Genomic DNA, 22387 nt, shown 5'->3' with positions numbered 1-22387 from the left:
AATCGTTGAAGTACTAATCCTTGGCTTAGCCATCTTACTACACTGTGATACATCATGTCACCATATTCAGGTCACCAAAGTTAATATAGATATAATGGTATTCATTTCTCTTCACAGTTAAACCTTGCAACACAATACTTCTTGATGGAAAATACAGTGAAATGTATATGGAACATTAGGTCCAAACTCTAGAGGTTTGCTGTTGACTCTTCCAACGACACCTTTATTACGACGGCTCATGTTTTTTCCGCCGTCTGTGGTGATGCTGATTAATTTGTCCCAGCTAAAGCCACATAGCTTGTTCCAAGTGATGGAATAAATCCTCCCTCAGTGATGACATAAGTAAATAAATGTAGTTCCATTAAGATTGCATATTTTAAATAGCTCCTCATATACATGAAAGTTTTTATTAATATTAACAAATATTAGGGATTATGCCGTATCCCACGCGTCTCTGCTTTCGCCCATCGCAAGAAAGAAGTATATAAAAGACTGCGCTTTTCCTTAAATCGCTCACAAAAAATAGAACCCAAGTCTTAAGTGTGGTGGTGCCAGTTCTAGTGGAGAGATTTATGTTTTCAAGAATATTTTTCTGTTATGGGCAAATTTCTCCAAAATAACTAAGACACACTTTTCGATAACTTCGCCATCGTTAAATGGGCGACCATGCTTTGCTATTATTTCTGCCACTTTATGGATGGCATATAAAGTTGATCTGATTTTGTTTGTCAAAACTTTAAAGATTTTCTACTGGTTTCCTATTGACGATTTGAAGTTAATGATTTTGTTTTTCAAGATTCACCTCCAAGACAGCTAAATTTAGTTTTGTGCTCAGAAGCGTAATGTCACTTCAGGTCATATTCCTTTACTACAGAAATACTCTTTTTAAGGATTAAAAACACAGGTTTTTCTTTAACTTTAACAAAAAAAATATAAATTTCTCCATGCTTCATTAAAAATCCGTCTTTCATCAACGATCTTTCGTTTTTTAGAAGCCGTCTTGGGTGTGCAAAAATAAGAAATAAAATTTAGGCCTATCTATATCTATTTGTTTTTAAGGAGACTACCAGTCAGTTTATCCCTGACTCTTTGGCATTGCTCCAGTTCTGAGTGATTGTCTTATTGTTTACTATTGCATAAGTAGTAGTCTCAGCTGTTCCTCAGATGTTGTTCATATGCCCTTTTGATAATCTTCATGCATTGAAAAGTATGCAGTGAAAATTTTTCACTGTCTATTCTACAACATAGAGCGCTAAAATGTTACAGCAGTAAAGAAACCACCAAACACCACTGAGATATAAAACAAACACAAAACATGCATAGTTAAATAAGAATTAAATAGGTAGGAAAATGTAGAAATGGTAATATTGCCATAGAAAAAAGGACGATTTAGTAAGAACTAATCTGGATGGCAGCATTGAACCGAAAATTTTTTAACCCAAACAAGTGCTTCCCCGGTGATCGTGCCATAGAGGAAAGGGGGCAAGTTCGTCACGTTTTTGCTTTTTGGCAACCCAAGATTTTTTCTGAAATGCAACTAAATCCATTTTTTTTTACCGATAAACTACATGTCTCTGTTATAATTATTACTTTGTAGAATCTCGTTACCATTATCCCTCTCTTTGTAATTACCGTTTTCCTATGAGCTATTTTTGTCCAGACCTACCTCACACCGAGGGCAGATTCGGAAACGGCTGGGGTAGCTCTGGAAAATTTTTATTTTGCTTTTATTTCAGGTTTATAGTAAAATTGTGTAGTAAAAAGGTAAAAAAGGGCAAAAAAGTTAAACCTTCTAGCGAAGGTTCAGGATACAGCCCAGATTGACCCAAAACTAATTGTTGGATATGGTAGTTTCAGCTTTACATCTTTAATATTAACGTGAGCAATGTCATCCTCATCTGGAAAAAAGAACTAAAGACTGCTGCATGACTTATTCTTCGCAAACTTAATCTTGAGCTCATCCTTCTCCATTTAGAGCATTAGTCCGAAATAGTAGATGAACAAGTTTTTGTTTTCAAACTTAATTAAGACGAATTCCTCCGGAAGTACTGTCTCTAGATCGACAGGCTCTTCTCCCAGCAAATTCTCGTCCAAGTCACTTTCATCCTAACACTGTGTTATCCCTGGGTCTGAATTTGATTCGTTTTCTTCCAGAATAGGTTTCAAAGACTTCTAGGGTTTTTTTGCTGACCTTATCCTCTTCCCTGATCTGGTTCTTTCTTCCTTTGCTCTTTTCCTCGTTTCTTTCTCTTTTATCTTGTGTTTCTTTGATTTTGCAGTTGTTTCGATGGTGTTTCAGGAATATCAGTGATTACCTTTGAAACCCCTTTCTTACGGCCTTTACCGTCAGTCTTGTGGGGTGGAGCTCTCAGATATGGTCTAATTTTAGAAAATAGGGGAAACAACCCCCAAAAGTCATAGAATCTTAACGAAAATCACACCCTCAGATTCAGCGCATCATAGGATCCTATTGTAGAAGTTTCAAGCTCCTATCTAGAAAAATTTGGAATTTTGTATATTTTGCCAGAAGGCAGATCACGGATGCGTGTTTATTTGTTTCTTTTTTTTCCAGGGGTGATTGTATCGACGTAGTGGTTCTAGAATCTTGCGAGAGGGCTCATTCTAAATGAAGTGAAAAGTTCTTGTGCCTCTTACGCTAATTATTTTCCCAAAATTCTGAGATAGACATTTTATTCAGCGTAGTCAAAAAACCTTATAACTATGTCTTTGGGGTGACTTACTCCCCAACAGTCCCCGTGGGAGGAGCCACAAGCTACAAACTTTGACCGGTGCTTACATATAGTAATGGTTATTTGGAAGTGTAAAGACGTTTTCAGGGGGGATTTTTAGGTTGTGGGGGGGGTTGATAAGAGGGGATATGTTAGGGAAACTTTCCTTGGAGGAATTTGTCATGGGGGAAGAAAAATTTCATGAAGGGAGCGCAAGATTTCCTTGCATTATTAAAAAAAAAAAACAATGAAAAAATAAATATGAAGAAGTTTTTCCAACTGAAAGTAACGAGAAGCAGTAAAACTTAAAGCTAACAGAAATTATTGCGCATATGAAGGGTTCACCTCCTCCTAATATCTCGATCATTACGCTAAAGTGTTTATAGTAATTTCAACTATTTATTCTACGGCTTTTGTGATTCAGGGGTCATTCTTAAGAAATCGGGAAAAATTTAAGCTTTAGTGTAAAGAGTGAGGTACTGACAAGGGGGTGAACCCCTTCATATACGTAATAAAAGCATGATAATACAGAAGTTCATTACGTAAGCTAATTTGTAAGTTACGTATGTCTTTTACTAATAAAACATTCGTAAAAAATTAAAAGTTCTAGTTGCCTTTTTAAGTAACCAAAAAACCGGAGGGCAACTAGGCCTCCTCCTTCACTCCTTTTTTCTCAAAATCTTTCGATCAAAACTATAAGAAGGCCAATTATTCAAAAAAATAAATATGCAAATTTCTTTTTAATTATTCATCTGCGGAGAGCCCAAATCAAAACATGCATTGATTCAAAAACATTCATAAAATATTGGGGGCAGGTCCAGACACGTTCAAACCTTCCCCAATCATTTTTGTCCGAACCTGCCTCCAGTGTCATTTTTTAGAATTAAATTTATAAATCTCAAACTCCTGGTCCGATCATTAATATTTTTGCACGACATGATAGACTCGATATTCTAATATCTACAAAAAAAAAAATCAACAATGGTATAAGTGGTTTCTAAATTGCGAAAACAAGGTGTCAAAGATATTCCGTTAAACTTACTTTTATGCAAAAAAATAACACTGAGCTTCTTACTATGAATGTTTGACAGCATCTGCGGGGATTCTTTACGGAAGATCCGTATATAATTACAAGTTCTGAAAAGAAACGGTATATAGTTAAAATTCAAGAATGTGGTTTGCAGAGCCGGTGTCCGGACCTGCTCTTAGGACGGACCTGGCCCCCTCTCCCCTACACTTTAGCGGTTTGCCAGTTACAACACATGCTAAAACAAGGAGTAGAACTAATTAGAAATGAAAGTGAAGGACGAAGAAATATGCGGCTAAAGGATATGTCACAGCAAAAACAAAGAAATATGTGGCTAAAAAATAAGCGGCAACGAAAATTACAAGCGAAAAGGCGAGTATGACTGGTCACAAAAACAATTCAAATAGGTCAGGACTATAAGAAAGAATATTTTATTTTTCCCATGGTGGTTGTAACGAGCCTGTGGTGACGTCATTACAAGCAACAGTAAGAATCAATAAATAGAAGCCTCACGTACCGATTGCTGGGACCCAGTGGTGAAGTTGGAGGCTGGCAAGGACCAAATTAAGCGGAAGTAATCAAAAGTGAGTTGATGTGTGTCAAGCCTCGTATAGCGGGGCAGAAGTGTGTCATCTTTAAAGCAAAGAGTAGCTTACATGACGTACGTGTGCCAAACGCGGTGCGAGGCGTCCCGTCTGCGACAGAACAAGCAGCGCTCCGAGATTTACACCAGACAGTATAGAGTTACCATTCCCTTGAATTAACTTGACTGCACAGGAATTTTTATTTTGCTTTTTATCCATCTTTGGTTAGTGCATTAAAACAATTGCTTATCTAAATAAAGGACAATTGTATTTTAAAATACATTAGGCCTAAGGTTCTTAAATGAATTTATTTATTTGTTTTTACATTTTTTAAAACAAGAACACCTAGGCCTTATCTTAGTTTTCCCAGAAATTTGCCCCAAATTGCAAACTAATGGTATTACAAAAGACTTTCGGTGAGACATTTACAGGCAATTTCCGCAATGACTCAAAATCTTAACTTCAACAAAAGTTTATGATTTTATTGAAGTTTGACACAACAGAAAGTAATGGCTTTTATTTTATTATGAAAATATTAATGACTAATGTTAACCGGATTGAATTTGGCTCACATGCCTGGTGAAAGAAAAGCGTCAAAGACTCTGCCCCATTCTCTGGAATTTCAAATATGTTTTTAGTTTTCTGTATTTCGAATTTTCCCATATTTTTCTATATGTTTCGTTTAATTCCCTTCTGGAGACTTTTGCCAACTTAACCACCTCAAAGTGTGGCACCCCTTGAAATAAATTCCTAGGAATGTATATATGCCAGTAGTGACAGGGATTTACTTTTGGCATTTTTTAATTATAATGATAAAAATTCGGCAATTGTGTCCAGGATCTCCACTTCACACTTACTGAATTCACACTTTGATACGTTCTCTACTTCCCTTTCTTTCCTCTTGTTTTCTTAGTGTACAAAATGGATGAATTCTTTTCTCTTAATTCTCTTACAATTTAGATTCTTTCTCTTGTTCAGCGCCGAAGAGGATTGGCTTGTTCAACGTCAGAATGTAGGATTGCTCAAAGAGCAATCCTACGTCCTGAGAAAAATTCCCACAAACAAGGGATTTAACACATTTTTGTGAAAAAAAATATCACAATTTTGACGGGACAATGGGTACACTTGGTAAACAATGAAAGTTCTCTTATAGGAATACCGCGAGGGAGCATTAGGATTTTAGAGATGCCTAGGTGAGGCATGGTACAAAGCCTTGCCTTGAAATAATGGTACTAAAAGCGATACAAACTTGATTATGGACTGAAACAGAAACGAAAGATGTTGAGAACGTGGGTCTGACACATGTATTTCATTTTTATTTTCATTGAATGAAAGACCAATCTTAAAATACGCATTTCCAGGTGGAATTTTTTCCCTTGGCTCGGGAAAACGACCTACTTAGACTTGAAATATCACCTGAAGTATTCAGTTTCGTAATACCTATTCCGTAAAACATAAAACTCTGTAATATAGCCTTAAACTCTTTAAATAGACTTTTGAACACATTTATTTAAACATTTTTTTAGTATTGGGTAACTAAAATAATTATGTGCATTTTACTCACTACTAGTGCTTCAATTTTGTCCATTATTGAACATATTGTTTCACTTGACGCCCAAGGTACAGCGAATATTCATAAAGTATGGAAGAGAATGTTTATTTTAGAAATTCTGTATGTGTTATAAAAGCTGGGTAAGTAGGTATTTAAATACTTTTATTTAAATAAAATTCTATAATGTATTTAATGTATTATAATGTATATAATATATTTTTTATCTTATAATGCTATGGACTCTCTGCGTCATCATTTTTGTAAATGAGTAAAAGAGCTGGCACTTGTCTACTAAACGAAACGCACTCTAGAATTACGCTGCGTAAGATCTAACAGAAACTGGTTTGCCTCTCTGGGATCGGTTACGATTTACTTATTTTGAGTGAAAAAAAAGTACGATCTATGCATAATTTAATTAAATATGTAGAGGTGGTTAGGGGTTAGGTATTTAATATAATGCGTTCAGCGCGGCCTGCTTTACATAATTCTTTTTTCGTAGTTTCCATAATTTTGTTACTACAGCAATTTTTTATATAATTTCTGTATATTATCATCATGTTTTGAAATATTTCATTAGGATTAACCTAACTTCAATTCTTGGGTGTGTTTCGTTTAACAGACAATTGCTAAAGAGCTTCTCTTTACACCCAGAATATAGCGAATGTTCTTTAAATATAGAAAAAATTGAAATGTTTTTAAATTTTTTGTTTCTTTAGGAGAAATCCCAGAAACGTTAGATGGGTGGATTACTGAGACTAGTAATATCTTTGCGGATCAGCGTTGGTATTTGCTTACAAATGTGAAGGCAGCCGCTGCTTACCAACTGAGAGTATCTGCCAATAACAGCGTCGGAGAGGGGCCACCATCAAAGCCATCAAACAGGGTTATCTTACCACAAGAAGTACCGAGTGGACCCCCTGTTGGTAAGTTTTATTAAAATAGGTAGACAGAAATGAAACAAGAGATTTAGGACAATGGGAAAATATCTTGTTTAGACCTGGATATGATTTGAAAAAAGATCAGAAACTAAAGGAAAAGAAAAGAAGTTTCTTTTTCAACTGAAAGTTAGGAGCAGTATTAAAACTAAAAATGAATAGAAATTATTTCACATTTAAGGGGGCTGTCCCCTCCTCAACATTATGCTAATGTGTCAATTTTTGTCCAAATCCTTTAAGAACAACTGCTTAAACACAAGGGCCGTTGAGCTGGAACCAGAAGCTTTTATAAAGCTGTAGCTGAAAGGAGTTGTGGAGGGGACACCCGCCCTCAAATACATAATAACTTGTTTTTATATAATTCGAAAAGGAGACGCAATGAATTATATTGTGGGAATAATACTATTATGATAATATATTAACATATTATAATGTCCTCTTTTATTTTTAATATTTATAGATCGGATTAAGTATTATTTGTCAGAGGCTGGTATAATCCTTTTTGCAGACGATACTCTTTTACTTGTAGCTGCTCCATCAGTTGATCTACTTTTTGATAAAATGATAAAGGCAATGACCGAGTTTGTTGAGTGGGCAGATTTCAATCTTTTGACATTAAATTATAATAAAACTAACTACATTCTATTTTCTCGGATATCTAGTATTGAAACTAATTTAGAATTAATAATAAACGGAAATCAAATAAAGAGAGTAAAGGGAACAAAGTATTTAGGTTTTATGATTGATGAAAATCTATCATGGAAAACACATTCAAATATTATAGCTTCAAAGTTGTCCAGATCTCTGGGTGTGCTTCGCCGAGTTAAAAACCTAGTATCCTATAAAATTCTTCGGTTACTTTATTTTGCTATTTTTTACCCGTATATTTGCTATGGTTGCTCTTTATGGGCTGGACAATTTTGTATCATGTTATAAAAAAATCCAAAAAATCCAAAATAAAGCCGTTAAACTTTTATCACCTAAAACTTTATTTACTCATAATATTAATGAACTTTGTACTAAGAATCAACTTTTTGATATTTCAAAAACAAGAGACTACCAAGTTAGTATTTTCAAATATAAATTTATTAATAATATACTTCCCTCTTCTTTCGAAAATCGTTTCTCCATTAATTGTGATCTTCGTAGCCACGATACACGAGGGGCATCAAATCTGGTACACCCATTTAGAAATACGGCTAGAGCTTCTTTCGTGATTAAAAATTTTGCCCCCTCTGTATGGGATATTATTCCAATTGAAATAAGAAATTCGAGTTATTTGGCTTCCTTCAAGGCTGTTGTTAAGAGATTCTTCCTTGCAAAAGAATAGTATGGTAATGATGCAAAAGTGTAGTAATAATGCGTGAGTGTCATAAGTAGAATCTCGGGGCCCCTCGGGGCTTTCTTAGCAGGTGCAGCAAAATGTTTTGTCTACATGTTTTTGAAATAAATTAATCTAATCTAATCTAAAAAACTTAAATATAACAAATAAGTTATATTATGAGAGTGACAGCCTTGGTAATGTACCGTTATCAAAGCCATCAAACAGAGTATTCTTGCCACAAAAAATACCATGAGGGTCTTCTGTTGATAAGCTTATTTTAAGAGGCACGGAGAAATAGAATAAATATGATTCAAAACAACGAAGGGTGAGGTTTCTTTTGTTGTTAGAAAAAGTAAAATATTAAGCATTTGTTTAGTGAATTTTCTTTCTTTTCCTTTCTTACTCAACAATTTCTCACAGTCTAATTTCGATGGTGTATGTGTTTCCTTGGGGAAGTAGGAGAGAAATGAAAATTAATAGTAGTTAAAATACTGTAATAGGCTAGAAAGTTTGTTTGAAAAAGAGTCACATTTTGTAGGCAGTTATATTTCGATGACTTGATTTTTTGCTCCTTAATTTTTTTTTTTATTTCTGATTCGCAATGCTCCTCGCAATGAAATGAACTCAAAACAGAAATGCTGTGAAAATGAATATTCCTTTTAGAATATAATGAAGAAAATTCAGAAGAAAATTTTAGAGAAAACTCCTTAAATGTGAAAAAAAATTTTCCTTTTAGAAGAAAATTCACTTTAGAATGCTTATTTGAGAAATTGTTGTGACTTTAATGACATTAAGACGTCATATCTTTTTGCTCGCGCAATTTGTTTAAATTCAAGTATTTAAATTCTTCGATTACACCTATACACACCAATACACTACACAGAAACACACCAATTGTTCAATATTACGAAATCTTAGACCATATACTAGCTCTCAGAGGCGTCACTAGCCAAAATGCTTGGGGGGATTTTTACTGATTAGCTTGTCATTTTTCCGACTGATTTGGGTGATATAACTATTAAAATTACATCATTTTTGCTTTTTTTATTTACCAACAGGGACCGATCTTCTTTCATTGATTTTATGACATATATTTCCATCAGCTTATTTACCATAATAAAAAAAAATGCTGTGCCAATAAAATAAAAGTGCTTCGACCCACTTTTTTTTTACCAACTGGCTGATGTTTGCTGCTGTTTGTTTACATTTTTTTGGTTTAATTTTTTTTACTTAATTTATTATTATTTATTACTTATTATTTTTTTTTGCTTTGTTTCAACGTCCTTTTTTATTGTGACAGGTTTTCAATAAATAAATCAAATACGTTCGTTTTTGTGCCATTGCTTTGGAATTAATTTCTTTTTTCAGCCAAAGGTGTCGTCGGCTCTGCAAGATCCTCCTCTGAAATAATGATTGCGTGGAACCCTCCTGAAGAACAATATAGAAATGGAATCATCATGGGCTGTGTAGTGAGGTATAGGCTGCAAGGCTATTTACAAGGGCCATGGTCACTAAGGAATATCAGTAATGAGGTAAGATGTTTTACTTTATATTTCATACTTTTATACTTTTTAATTTATAGCTTTGTATGTTTTACTTTGTATGTTTTTTCCAAAAGTAACTAACTCAGATAAAAATTTAGCTTATCCTAGATTGTTCAGAAGAACGGTTATTGGAGTCCTTTGTCATAGCCATGGTATTAAAATTGCTGATGGGGAGCCCTCCATATTTGATGATTTTTTTTTCTTTGAAAGAGATGTTCTTTATAATGAGAACCCGAACTTCAGACTTCTTATTGGTCTGCAAATCATTCTTGGCACTACTTTTTATGGGTTATGCTTGGTATGAAATGAAACAACTGCTAACAACTCATTGCAACACCAAGCTGCCTGAAGCTAACACAGCTACGCACGCTCTTCCTACATCCCAATCTCTTCAATTCGTTCCTCTTCACACCCTCCCAAGAAGTTCCAATTTCCTTTAGATCTTTCCTTACAACATCCTCCCATTCCATTCAGGGACGACCTGCTTTTTGCTTATCCCTAGGTGGTTGGCCTTCCACATTTTAATGTATTTTGTGGGTTATAAATAAATCATTATTATTATTATTATTATTATCCCGAAGCAAAAAACAAACAGGAAACAATAAACAATTATTATCAGTATTAATTCCATCAATATAAATCAGTTTCAAAGGTATACCTACCAAGCATGAGTAAAGAGTAAAGCTTTGAATAGCCTGGGGCTGAGGAGGAGTGTGCGGATCTGTGTTTGCTGCAGCTGCTTCACACTACAGTGACTTGTTAGTAGTGTTAGTTTATTTTTAGCAAATATGGTTTTTGATCCACGGATTCTTAAGTTGAACTCAAATTCGTGGGTAGTTTGAAATATGAATTTATTCTCCCTAAAAAAAAGTAATTTGACTTCTTTGTTTCTTCTTCAATTACTTCTTTTTTATGCTTCTTCTACTTTTTATCATTAATGGGAACCTAAAAATCATCTAGTTCTTTATATCTTGCGACACCAGAGAACTGTATTGAGACAAAAATCTTGCTACTATTTGACTTATGTTTTTCCACCCAGTCCTAAAATCTTATGGTAAGATCAGATACACGAGGAAGACAATATCTTGGTAAAAGTAGTTGTAAAATTGTTGTTTTGCCTAGAAATTTATTACGAAACTCGTATTTTTATTTCCCTTTTTTATGAAAAAAAAGTTGAGCTGACAGTTGTTGCGTTTGGCTCTTACATTTATAAACCTTTTCTTTCTTGAAGGTATTTTTTGGAAAATAAATAGTTTTAACGGTCTTAAAAAAAAAGAAAGAAGAAAGACGAATAAATTCTTTCCCAAATTTTGTTTTTTACATTGACAAATTTTCGATTTTTTTTTTTTTTTTCCAAAAGAAGATAACGCTTCGACAAAAAAGGGATGGTGAGGCTTAGCTTTTTAAAAAGATTTATGTTATCATAAGATAGCCCTAAAATACTTTCCATTGCCCATTTCGTGTAGGCTGATAGACAGTTTTAACAATGTGTCTATACTTCATCTCATGCTAGACGCTCTGAAAAACAATCGTCCAGTCTCTAAAAACGTTTCTCCTGGTAACGTTCATGTTTACCTTTTCTTCCTTTTTTCCAAGTATAATTAAAAGTCTTGTTAACTTTTTTTTAATTCACTTTTAATCAGATTGACAAAATGAGATCATAAGGGTATTGGACTCTAAGATTCACCATTCTCTATTACACCACCCTATTTTGTGCTGATCCATCGGTTGTTAATATTGCAGCGTCTATTTAATTAGCCTATAAAACAGATTATATTTAATATTAACGTATTATATTGTCAACACTGCACCGTTCGTTCACCGTTTGTGCACCAGATTCTATGACACACCCTATCTTTATGCTAAATCAGTCATTGAAATGCGAGTTGGCCCAGCAAAAGACACAGCCTGTTGTGGGTGGAATTTCCTGTGAGTCAACCCACTGTGTCTTCAAACCAATCCAAGCATAATTAATAACTATCCCAAACTTAACAGGTACATACTCCTTAAATACAAGGATTGTCACATCTCTGTCTCTGAAGGTGCTGGAACCGTCGGGATTCAGGCCAAGAATTTTTTTTTCTGGACTTTAAGGGGAGTGCAAAAATTTTCGAATGAGCCAACTGTGTATTTGACCGAAACTGATTGCGCTGAAAAATTAGCCCGTTGATTAGTGAAAGATTGATTTGTCAAGATATCTGTACTGTTGAAGTTAGATAGGCTGTCTACGACCTTTTATACCTCCGTTGAACCTCGAAATAAAGGGAGGCGGGATACTCTTGCACCACCAAATGCTATGTTTTGTGTAAATGCATGAAATATCGATTGGACCTGTCATAAACACATGTAGCTTACAACCCTTTGCTTGTGAAAACCGTGCATTTAAGTGTAGGGTGCATGTGTCATCCGCGACAGTGTCATGACAGAAAATGATCATTTTTACATTAATCTTTTTGACAGTTTCAAAATGATTGACTCTTTCGGAGCGTTAGCTTGATGGCATTTTGGCTGATCGGTCCAAACGTTTTTTTGTTTCTCCTTCGTCTGCGGAAACAATTCTTTGTCGTGTGTCTCTGAAACTTAGTTTAAGAGAGATCACTGAAAAGCTTTGGTACTAGGTACTAACAGTTGGTAGTAGCAGAAGTACTAATAATCTGAAATCCATTAAGCTGCTACCTACTAACTTTTTTTTTTTTTTTTTTTTTTTTTTTACAGTTGTAATGTATATATGTTTTTTTTGTATTCAGAAATCCTATTTATGTGTTAAAGATTTTCAATTTGATTTCTTGGTCAAATCTGAAATAAAAAATTGGCTGTTGCAAAGAAAGAATAGATTTTTGTGGTCCGTGACACGAGTGTAAATATATGCCATCTCCTTTATTAGAATGATAAGTTTTTATATGATGTTTTGCATTCCAAAATTTAGTGCTTGAACTGTAATTAAACTAGAATTAACTCCTAAGTGCAAAATATAAGAAGATAACGAGGAATTTTCTGGAGACGTTGATTTTAATACAATATAGAACCTAAGTGAATGTTTCGGTTATGTTAACAACAGCCGCAATAAGCGAAATATAAAATTAAAGAAATGTTTACAGTTTTTTTTCAATCAACAGTGGATTTAAATGCCAACTGATGCCAATTAGGGTTTAAAAAAAGCAGCAAAAATTTGCATATATATGTATATATATATATATATATATATATATATATATATATATATATATATATATATATATATATATATATATATATAAATATATATATATATATATATATATATATATATATATATATATATATATATATATATATATATATATATATATATATATATATATATATATATATATATATATGTATTCACAGGTGGGACACAGGGACACAACTACACTGGCGCGTGACGACTTACGCGTGCGGGGGGGGGGGTTGGGGTTGGGGGGGCGTGAAGTGCCCCACCAACTAGGTGTTGGGGTGGCACAAAGAGCCACCCCAACAGCTAGTACCTCACATACCTGATATACAACATTCCACCTGATATAGCTCATATACCAAATTCCACCTGATATACCTTACATATTTCATATACCAAATTCCACCTGATATACCTCATATACCTCATATACCTGATATACCAAATTCCACCTGATATACCTCTTATACCAAATTCCACCTGATATACCTTATATACCAAATTCCACCTGATATACCTGATATTCCTCCTATACCAAATTCCACCTGATATACCTCACAGGACAGTAACTGGCACATTCGGTAATACTCCATTGCTTATATTTGTATATGAAAGAACCCGCAAACAAATTTTTCTGCAAACAAATCGCGGAAATGACAATAAACGGATTTCTAGAGCACTGACTAAGCTAGTTTTTCAAACTATTAACATATTAGTACAGGAGAAGATAAAGCGAAATGTGAGATGGGAGAAACTCAATGAATATTGCGATCTCACTGTATCCCCTTAAATAGCGTCATGAAAGACAGGTTCAAATGTTCCATTCTAAAAAAAAGTGTTTATAAATAAAAAAAAGGGCTAAAAAATGAGGACCAGGCTAAAAAAATGTCATATAATTTGGGGCAATTTACGTATCCTGGAAAAAAGTAAAAAAAAGGAAATTTCAAAAAAAAAACTATGAAAAAACAACCAGACAAACCTTAAACGAAAGCATGGTAGTCCCCCAGAAAGAGGCACCCCTTCAAGGCCATCTTCATATTCCTATAAGAGAACTTTCATTGTTTACCAGGTGTACCCATTGTCCCGTCAAAATTGTGATATTTTTTTTTCACAAAAATGTGTTAAATCCCTTGTTTGTGGGAATTTTTCTCAGGACGTAGGATTGCTCTTTGAGCAATCCTACATTCTGACGTTGAACAAGCCAATCCTCTTCGGCGCTGAACAAGAGAAAGAATCTAAATTGTAAGAGAATTAAGAGAAAAGAATTCATCCATTTTGTACACTAAGAAAATAAGAGGAAAGAAAGGGAAGTAGAGAACGTATCAAAGTATGAATTCAGTAAGTGTGAAGTGGAGATCCTGGACACAATTGCCGAATTTTTATCATTATAATTAAAAAATGCCAAAAGTAAATCCCTGTCACTACTGGCATATATACATTCCTAGGAATTTATTTCAAGGGGTGCCACATTTTGAGAGGTGGTTAAGTTGGCAAAAGTCTCCAGAAGGGAATTAAATGAAACATATAGAAAATATGGGAAAATTCGAAATACAGAAAACTAAAAACATATTTGAAATTCCAGAGAATGGGGCAGAGTCTTTGACGCTTTTCTTTCACCAGGCATGTGAGCCAAATTCAATCCGATTAACATTTGTCATTAACATTTTCATAATAAAATAAAAGCCATTACTTTCTGTTGTGTCAAACTTCAATAAAATCATAAATTTTTGTTGAAGCTAAGATTTTGAGTCATTGCGGAAATTGCCTGTAAATTTCTCACCGAAAGTCTTTTGTAATACCATTAATTTGCAATTTGGGGCAAGTTTCTGGGAAAACTAAGATAAGGCCTAGGTGTTCTTGTTTTAAAAAATGTAAAAACGAAAAAATAAATTCATTTAAGAACCTTAGGCCTAATGTATTTATAATATAATTGTCCTTTATTTAGATAAGTAATTGTTTTAATGCACCCACCAGAGATGGATAAAAAGCAAAATAAAAAATTCCTGTACAGTCAAGTTAATTCAAGGGAATGGTAACTCTATACTGTCTGGTGTAAATCTCGGAGCGCCGCTTGTTTTGTCGCAGACGGGACGCCTCGCACCGCGTTTGGCACACGTACGTCATGTAAGCTACTCTTTGCTTTAAAGATGACACACTTCTGCCCCGCTATACGAGGCTTGACACACATCAACTCACTTTTGAACACTTCCGCTTAATTTGGTCCTTGCCAGCCTCCAACTTCACCACTGGGTCCCAGCAATTGGTACGTGAGGCTTCTATTTATTGATTCTTACTGTTGCTTGTAATGACGTCACCACAGGTTCGTTACAACCACCATGGGAAAAATAAAATATTCTTTCTTATAGTCCTGACCTATTTGAATTGTTTTTGTGACCAGTCATACTCGCCTTTTCGCTTGTAATTTTCGTTGCCGCTTATTTTTTAGCCACATATTTCTTTGTTTTTGCTGTGGCATATCCTTTAGCCGCATATTTCTTCGTCCTTCACTTTAATTTCTAATTAGTTCTACTTCTTGTTTTAGCATGTGTTGTAACTGGCAAACCGCTAAAGTGTAGGGGAGAGGGGGCCAGGTCCGTCCTAAGAGCAGGTCCGGACACCGGCTCTGCAAACCACATTCTTGAATTTTAAACTATATACCGTTTCTTTTCAGAACTTGTAAACATATACGGATCTTCCGTAAAGAATCCCCGCAGATGCTGTCAAACATTCATAGTAAGAAGCTCAGTGTTATTTTTTTGCATAAAAGTAAGTTTAACGGAATATCTTTGACACCTTGTTTTCGCAATTTAGAAACCACTTATACCATTGTTGATTTTTTTTTTGTAGATATTAGAATATCGAGTCTATCATGTCGTGCAAAAATATTAATGATCGGACCAGGAGTTTGAGATTTATAAATTTAATTCTAAAAAATGACACTGGAGGCAGGTTCGGACAAAAATGATTGGGGAAGGTTTGAACGTGTCTGGACCTGCCCCCAATATTTTATGAATGTTTTTGAATCAATGCATGTTTTGATTTGGGCTCTCCGCAGATGAATAATTAAAAAGAAATTTGCATATTTATTTTTTTGGCTAATTGGCCTTCTCATAGTTTTGATCGAAAGATTTTGAGAAAAAAGGAGTGAAGGAGGAGGCCTAGTTGCCCTCCGGTTTTTTGGTTACTTAAAAAGGCAACTAGAACTTTTAATTTTTTACGAATGTTTTATTAGTAAAAGACATACGTAACTTACAAATTAGCTTACGTAATGAACTTCTGTATTATCATGCTTTTATTACGTATATGTAGGGGTTCACCCCCTTGTCAGTACCTCACTCTTTACACTAAAGCTTAAATTTTTCCCGATTTCTTAAGAATGACCCCTGAATCACAAAAGCCGTAGAATAAATAGTTGAAATTACTATAAACACTTTAGCGTAATGATCGAGATATTAGGAGGAGGTGAACCCTTCATATACGTAATAATTTCTGTTAGCTTCAAGTTTTACTGCTTCTCGTTACTTTCAGTTGGAAAAACTTCTTCATATTTATTTTTTCATTGTTTTTTTTTTTTTAATAATGCAAGGAAATCTTGCGCTCCCTTCATGAAATTTTTCTTCCCCCATGACAAATTCCTGCTTCCCTCTTATTCCATCTTATTTTCAAGCTTCCTGCTTGAAAATATAGAAAGGCAGTGTTGTCTTCATTGCTATTTGTACTTGTGCTTCCAAACTATCCACTTTAAATTAACCCTAGAAACTAGATGGTGATCTTTATTTTTAACATCAATAACAGCACTCCTTTATACCCTATTTTCTTGCATTTATCCTACCAATCTTTGGTTTGCAATAACACAATCAATAAGGTTCGCTGTCTTACCAGTACATGAATACCATTTCAACTTATGGGCCATTCTATTACCAAATACTTTATTGGTTATAACTAGACTGAAATACCTAAAAAATTGCAAAGTATGTAGCCATTACCATTTTCTTTTCCTACACCAAATTTAACTTGGCTAGGATGTCATATATCCCTATTTCTACCAACCTGGGCATTAAAATCTTCTCATGTAAACACCAAATGGTATAGAAATCACAAGACTGTTTCTAATTTTGGACTTATTGGCCCTCTAGTGCTGGTTGGTAACATTAAGGATCTGAGGACCAACACTCCAAAGAAGGTCTGTGCTGGTTTATACTTTCTGTATAATTTCTTATATAATTTCTATATAATTTCTGCAATAATTTCTGTTAGCTTTAAGTTTTACTGCTTCTCGTTACTTTCAGTTGGAAAAACTTCTTCATATTTATTTTTTCATTGTTTTTTTTTTTTTAATAATGCAAGGAAATCTTGCGCTCCCTTCATGAAATTTTTCTTCCCCCATGAAAAATTCCTCCAAGGAATGTTCCCCTAACATATCCCCTCTTATCAACCCCCCCCACAACCTGAAAATCCCCCTGAAAACGTCTTTACACTTCCAAATAACCATTACTATATGTAAGCACCGGTCAAAGTTTGTAACTTGTGGCTCCTCCCACGAGGACTGTTGGGGAGTAAGTCACCCCAAAGACATAGTTATAAGGTTTTTTGACTACGCTGAATAAAATGTCTATCTCAGAATTTTGATTTGGTGACTTTGGGAAAATAATTAGCGTGAGAGGCACAAGAACTTTTCACTTCATTTAGAATGAGCCCTCTCGCAAGATTGAGTGCTTTGATGTGTGTCATTTCTGAAGAAACTTCTCGCTTTTGTTATGTATTTACACTGTGGATTCATATATAATACGGAAGCTACCCTTACATTTTCTTAATGGAAGTTTTTTTTCTTTTTTTTCTTTTTACTCGTGTTTTTTTTCTCATTAATTACATATGAACCTTTAAAAAATCCTTAAGCAACCAAATAACATTTAAGACAATATTTAATAGTCGAAGAATATCTAGACAGTTCAGAGAGAAGGGGAGGAGCGTTATACAGAAGCAGGGCCTACCCCTTCCCCTTGGGTACGGCCTTGTACAGAAGTCCTGTCCCTTTAATGTACCTGTTTAATGTTTTAAAATTTTCCATGTAATACCAGTAATTTTGAAAGCTCTTTTTCACAAAAATTACTTTGATTTTAGATGTTCAATATGTATGAATCTGCCATTAAATGAACATTTTTCTTACCTTCATAATGACGCAGGTACTTTTGGCTTTTTTAGAGGCTGGATTTTGTGGTCCATTGTTCGTTTAATTACAAAAGAGAAAGATTATTACAAAGTTATTGAAAACTCTGACAAACGAAGGAAGAAAAATACGAGGCTGTTCATGCTCTTCTTATTAAAGTTTTGTCATAAACGGTACAAAGAAATGATCCAAAAGCTCTCTCATGGGTATAGGGGTTGAAAACCCCTCTTTAAAAAGTAACCCTTGGCTTGCAATGTATTGGCTACATTGGCTAAGAAAAAACAATATGCATATGATAATAAAAATCCAAATATTTTGGCTTATATTGGGAAGCCTTGATCCAATAGGAAAAAATCGGAAAAAACTAACAGATTAAAAAGTTAAGACATACTAGAAAATAACATAAAATGGTAAGATGGATGAACAAAGCAAAACAAAAACTAAAAAAGAGAGAAAACGAGGGTTCATATCTGATAAACTAGAGTTGTTTTTTTTTTTACTATGATGCAGTGTAGTCTGAGAAGTTATTTGGCAATATTGATTATTATCTATTTGTTCTGTTGCAGAGACCTTGATTGTCCCTTCAAGTCGCCTTCAGCTAACTGAGGACGGAAGTTTGTTTATTGCATCAATTCGTGCATCTGATCAAGGATGTTATACATGCGTGAGAGCAAATGAAGCTGGTTCAATTTCTTTAAGGCTTTCCTTTCTGTTTTGAGTAGGTTAAGTAAAATATATTGTGGTTTAAAGTTTATTCACCCTAAATACGTAAATACATGTTTCAGAGGTATTAAACTCATTCCATTAAAGGAATGGTTTTCTTTCTGTTGTGAGCAAGTAAAAGGAAAACAGTTTATGGGTTGAAATATATGTTAAAGAGCATATTTATGGACAAGCAAATTACGGACAAAAATATGCAGAGGATTTGAGTGTCCAAGATAATATAAAATGAATAGTAATAGTAAAATGAATGAATTTTCAAAAGCTTTGAGAATTCAGAGTGCAAGAATAATTTGGAAAAATAATTTTTGGGTAATTTAGAAAATTAATTAAGCTTACTTATATTTTGTGTTTCTTTTCTGGCTTGTGCGCATATAATAGGTAATATTCTTTTCTTTTAGTGGTAGTATTGGGGGGTTGGGGGTGCTGAAAACTATTTTTGTAATTTCAATACGTTGGGAATGACTACAGTTCTTTGACTTAATACATTTATAGTCAATAAGAATGTGATGAGTCTATGTGGTAATAATTCCATTAATTTTACATTAATTGCTCAATATCATATGAAACGCTTGGGTTTTTAGTTTATGTATCAAATGTTGACAAAGACTTGATCTTTATCGGATACGAGGTGCATTTTTTCTGAGGGGAGACGGGGTCAAAAATAGATTGAAAAAAGAGTATTTTTAAGATTCAGGGTCTTCGAGCGGGAAGAATCAGGCATGCACGAAGAAAGGGATTTGCTGTCTCATTTCTCTTTTTTCTGCGCGGGGGAGGGCAAGACATATGGGAACAACAAAATAAAAGGTGTCACACGAAAAAGTATAGGGGAAATAGGAAAAAGCCTGGGATTTTGGGAGGCAAGAATGGTCCAATGTGTTTGCGTTTAGTTGGGGCCATCTGGAGCACTTTCGGGGCCGCGAGAATTACTACCCTACATTACATTCATTTCATTTCTTTACCTTCTATATTGTTCCTTTGTGTTCAGGTACCCTGTGTAACTGTATCGATAAAGTCTTAGGCTGTATCCCGCCGGCACACATGCGTGAAATCCCACCGGCACTATTCCCAAAATAGTTCCAACGAGATTTTTTTCAACGAAGACGAGAATTAAAAATTTCACCGGATGTTTTCAAATCAAATTCATTTTCGGCACTGAACTAGACAAGTTGTGTACACAATAACCAAGATATAGTCATTTACTTCAATTTTATTTCGTAGTTGACTATTTCATTTACTTTACAGAATGGGAATATCCTCATATATGAGGTGTGTATTATCTAATTTAAGACTTGTTTGGTATTTGCAGTTGATGACAATGATCTGGCCAACCCTTGGTTTTTCTCAGGATAAAAGTTTCCTCTTGATGACACGCAATCATATTTCAAACAACATATTTTTGGGTACTTATTGGTTATGTAATAGACACTCGGGAAGTGAAGTTTGATTAATGCTAATGAAATGGAACAAAATATGATGAATATGTAATAGTTTAACAACAAATTTGGGCTATATATCAGAACATTAGGGGGGAGGGGCTGGGGGTAAAGCATAGCACATAAAGGGGTAAAGAAAGCATAGTATACCATGCTATGCTTTACCCCCATCCCCTTAATGTGCATATATATAGCCCAAACTTTTGATAAAGCTAGTGAAATAAAACAAAATATGGTGAAAATATAATACTTTATTAGGAAAATTGTAAAATTACAACTTATCCTGGAGAAATATAATTGCCTGTTCTTCGGTCCCTGGCAAATCCCAAATCTTAACTTGAACATCCATGGTGAGACTCTTATTTTCTATCACTAGTCAAAGCAAACTAACAGGTTAATATCTCATCTGATCTTTGCAATTCAAATGATCGACAGTATAAAGAAGTTACTTGACCTGTTTCTAGTGTCGAAATTTTATAGGGTCTATTATTTAACCGATAAGTATCTATTTTGTTGCAATCTTTAGAAAGGAAGCAGTTTACGATGATTATCATTTTTTAATTTTCTTAAATGTAATTTTAAAACAAACGTGTGCCTTTTATTCCCTCTTTGAGAGCCATAGAGTCAGGCACGTATGAAGAAAGGACCCGTGTTTTTATCGTAAGACATCAAAGGACCCGCAAGTGGTTTATTTGTGTCTGGATGGATTCTTTGGAGCGCTTTTTGGGTTGTGAGAATTGTGTCCCCCCCCCGCTCATGTTTATCAACCCCACTGTATCCGTCGATTATGTCTGAAAGGGTCTTTGAAGTTATCCTCTTGATTTCCCATATTCAGATAGGAAACTATCTGAATAATTGATAAATCAAAGAATAAAAAATATAAATAATACAATTACGAGTATTTACCATATAACCGAGTAAGCTCGAGCCGCGATTGGTTTGTTTCTATTTGTAATTAATATATTTTGAAAGTTGGTTGTCAAAAAACTCCCTTTACTGAAACACTCAACTGCCACGAAGGTTCTTTTAGTTTTTACTGAAACATAATGACTTAAAATTACCAAAATAAGTTTCTAATCGAGGTATTCTTATAGTGTCTCCTTATAGTGTTATATTTAAGGGTGTTGCAGAGAAAATTGTCTTATCGCTTATGAAAGACAAAAAATGCCCTAAAGCTGTAAATGTTTTATTTTGAAAAAAGAGCACTTCTTAGCACTTTTTTCGATCCAACCCTCCTCCCACTAGAAAACTTCTGTGGGCTCTCTCCCTCTTCCTTTTAAAAATTTCGGCGAGTGCTCTTGAAAATTTTCTATATATTTTTTTTGTCCCTCCCACGTGCTATTAGTATCTCTTCCTTGTTGTAATACTTTGTTTTCTTATATTCTATTTTATTGTTATTTTATTCTATTTATTATTTTAAAATTTATATTTATTATGATTATATTATAATTTATATGACAATTTTATAATTGATTATTATATAATTATTCTGTTCTATTTTTTACTATATTGTTTTCTTTTATTCTGTTTTCTTTTATTTCTTCGTTTTCTTTTGACAAATGCAATCATGCAGTGGAGATAATGATATTTGATGTATGGACGTTAATGTTCTATACAGATCTTGTTAGGGAAAGTCTAACTTTAGCATGAATTAGAATCCCTTCGTTTTCTCAAATTTCCTCCACTCTGCCTCTTGTTTCAAATATCAACTTAATCTGCAACTTGAATCAGTATAACAAAAATAGAAACTTGTACAATTCTAGAAAGTTATATTCAGTGATAAGTTTGAGCAAACTTTCTGTCCCTAGCCTTTGAAAACATTGGAAACAAAGAAATATTGAAATCCTTTTAAGGATGCTTTATATATGCAATGATTAGATTATTCTGGGAAAAACTGTTTTGTAACTAAGAAATTTTTTTTATGCAAATTGTAGTTGAGTTTGAATACACATAGCGTTTTTCTGGTTCAGAATTATTCAAATCGTAGTTTTTGCATTTTCATTTAAAAGTTTTTTTCTTGCCGAATATAGATGTTTCAAGTTGGAATTTTTAGCAGCTTTTTTTTCGAAAATTTCGTTTGAATTTCTTGTGTTTAGACAATTTTTCGCGTGAATAATTTCTTAGACCAACAATGTTTTTTCATCTATAATTAAGATAAAGCGAAAAAATTGAAAAA

The 22387-nt window shown here is 34.0% G+C and overlaps 1 long non-coding RNA gene across 1 annotated transcript; it reads left to right on the top strand.

Moving 5' to 3' along the window:
• The first annotated feature begins 6545 nt into the window (after positions 1-6545).
• LOC136039611 (uncharacterized) lies at positions 6546-18729 on the top strand. The gene is made up of 4 exons (XR_010620493.1): positions 6546-6815; positions 9526-9683; positions 15560-15654; positions 18622-18729. It is a non-coding gene; the product is annotated as an uncharacterized LOC136039611 (long non-coding RNA).
• Positions 18730-22387: the final 3658 nt, after the last annotated feature.

This window comes from Artemia franciscana, chromosome 19 (genome assembly GCF_032884065.1).
Source record: "Artemia franciscana chromosome 19, ASM3288406v1, whole genome shotgun sequence".
Taxonomy (NCBI): domain Eukaryota; kingdom Metazoa; phylum Arthropoda; class Branchiopoda; order Anostraca; family Artemiidae; genus Artemia; species Artemia franciscana.
This window is presented reverse-complemented; position numbering and strand designations above follow the sequence as displayed.